The following is a 3,148-nucleotide window of genomic DNA, read 5'->3' on the forward strand; positions in this document are numbered from 1 at the left end:
GCGTTGGACCAAGCACCTGTTGCCATGTCGGGGCTGCTCTATGTACGGAGCGTACAAGGTAGTGAAGGACCATATAGAGCCACTTTATCAAGTTATATATAAGGACCTAAACGAAGCAGTTTTTTTTTTTGAAAAACACCCGACCATATATTAATTAATTAAAACATCATTACAATCGTTCATAACAGCAGGCGCCACACAGGGAGGAAAATTATTAAAAAGAAAACCATCACATCTATTATCGAAACTAAATTTAGCAATCTCATGCGCTACTGAATTGACACTTTTATTTATTTTTTACAACTTGAAGTTTCCCAGAAGCCTGATGATGCTAAGTGCTTCCTTCTTGAGGTCTATGAGCGAGGATCTGTCACAACTTTCATTTGCTAGGAAAGAGAAGCCACGAACGCACAATCAGTTTTCAAAATAATAGGCATGTTAAGAGAAATACCGGTATAAAGCCCAGCTAGGCATGCTCGAAGTTCTGCTTCATCCACACCAGAGCATAACCCAATGAAGTCCCAAGATGAGACAATGATATCACCCGTACAGCTCTTGGCCACCACCCCAACGCTCGCGGCACTTAAAATCTCCACAAAACTTGCATCGACATTGATCTTGATGTTGCCAAACGGAGGCGGCTGCCACACCTCTCTGGACCTCATAACAGTATTACTTGCACCAAAACCAGCCACCACCTCTTTTCCTTTGTAATTGGTGATTACCTCATTTCTAGGCTGACAAGACGAAAATGCCAATCAGTAACTTTCCAGAAACATGGTGGATCCTATAACAGTTTCTTTTCCTTTCCCAAAAATCAAATCATTCCTTAAGTGCCAAACTCGCCAGAAAAGAAACAAGATGTGCTCCCTTTGCGAACAACTTAACTGGTCTAAGCAAATAAGTAACCAGTCAGGCCCAGTATAATTGAAAGCCTCTTCCCTGGCAAATTCCACACTTTCCTCAACGCCAAACGAAGTGCACGAGCCTTTGGGCAAGAAACAAGAGCGTGGATAGAGCAAGTGCGAATGGTAGCTTGATGATGTAAAACTCTATTAACTTGAACCGCCAGGCTATCAGATGCTGCACGTCATCCAAAATTTCTAATCTTTTGTGGGATGTTGGCCTTCCAGATAATATCCCACAATCTCCTTTCTCTGTTAATAGCAGTACTGGATTGCCCACCATTCTCTTTCCGATCCTTAAGCTTTAGCGCCAGATTGTACGCACTTTTCACTGAAAATGATCCATTCTTTTCAAAATGCCAAGCAATGAAATCACCATCCCCTAATGATTGAATTCGCAACTTCAATATCTCTTCCGCATCGTGATGATAAAAAAGATGTCTAATGATATTATCGTCCCATTCCCTAGACCTGCTCTTGAATAAATCTGAAACCCATTTTAGTCTTGATCTGTTCTTCTTGCCAGAGATTTTGAGGCCAGAAATCCTTGGAAGCCAATTGTCCCTTCAGATATTGATATTCCCTCCATCAACCACCCTCCAAATGACACCATTTTTAAGGAGTTCCAGACCATGCATAATACCTTGCCATGTCACTGAGGTTGACTGAGGAAAAACCGTGTCAAGAAGATGCCCCTGAGGATAATATTTTGCCTTTATTACCTTAGCACATAGCGAGTCCGGGTTAACCAATAAACGCCAAGCTTGTTTTGTCAGGAGAGCTTGATTAAATAACCTCAGGTCACAGAAGCCCATTCCACCCTCACCCTTTGACCGCGTTAATTTATCCCAAGCCAACCAATGGGTTTTCTTCCTATCCTCCTCATCGCCCCACCAAAAATTTCTTATAATCTGTGATAAATCCTCACAAAGAGAAGCAGGAAATCCTCAAAACCCTCCGCAGTAATCTTTAAGATGACCATTGTAGACACTTGGTTTTCCATACTGCATGACTTCCCAAACATAATCGAACATTTATCCGGACCGAGTAACTGACCAGTCCCCCTCTCGTACATATTCAAAATATTCTTGATGGTCAAAGCTTGATCAATGGATCCTTTGAAGAATAATAGACTATCATCGACAAATAATAAATGAGAGATACCTGGAGCATTTTTGTTCAGCCTGAACTCCTTGAGGGTACCATTCACGCACGCATTCTGGAGCAACAATGAAAGTGCTTCTGCCACAAACAAGAATAGGTACGGGGATAACGAATCACCTTGCCTTAGTCCACAAGAGGGGGAGAATGTCTCCAACAGCTGCTCATTCAAACGCACATCAAACTTCACAGTTGTAACACATGTCATAATCCAATTAATCCACATAGGTGCAAAGCCCAATGCGCCAAGCATACTCCTCAAAAAATGCCAATCCACCCGATCATATGCCTTAGCAAGATCAAGCTTGTAAGTGCAAAACTCCCCCCTTTGATCTTTTAACGTGCTCAAAGAATGCATACATTCAAAAGCTATAAGAGCATTATCAGAAATTAACCTGCCTGGAATGAACGCACTTTGAGCAGGGGAGATTATACCATCCAATAGGGTCTCAGTCTGTTAACAAGACATTTGGAAATAATCCTGTAAATAACATTGCATACACTGATTGGCCGAAAATCTTTCATTGACTGGGGGTTCTTCACTTTAGGAATAAGAACAATAGACGTGTCATTGACCCCATCTGGCATCCTTCAATAAGTAAAAAATTATTGCACTACTCGGACAATATCATTCTTAATCAATCCCCAATTACGTTGGAAGAATCTACCCGGAAAGCCATCCGGACCCGGAGCTTTTAAAGGGCCAATTTGAAACGAAGCAGTTTCTGAGTTTGAGGACTTGCACGCTCCCTAGAAACTCAGACGGCTTTATACGCATTTCAATCTTCTTGTAATTCTTGTACTTCTTCGGTGTGAAACAATGCAAAAGCCAAAAACATCAAATGGCATGGGCTAACACCATTTTGTTCTAGAGATTACTCCCAACCTGAAGTTGTATGAGCCCATGCATGTTTTTTCTACTGTCCCATGTGTTTTATACTCATGGTCTCATTCTCTCATTAGTCTGAAATGTAGGATCCCTTGTGTAGCGTGATAAAATTGAATAAGTGGTGGCATCACCAACAATAATGAGGATCTTGGACTTCATCTCGCACAGCTCCTAAGTGGAAACAAAGAAGAAC

The sequence above is a fragment of the Triticum dicoccoides genome, chromosome 2B (assembly GCF_002162155.2).
Source record: "Triticum dicoccoides isolate Atlit2015 ecotype Zavitan chromosome 2B, WEW_v2.0, whole genome shotgun sequence".
NCBI classification, from domain to species: Eukaryota; Viridiplantae; Streptophyta; class Magnoliopsida; order Poales; family Poaceae; genus Triticum; species Triticum dicoccoides.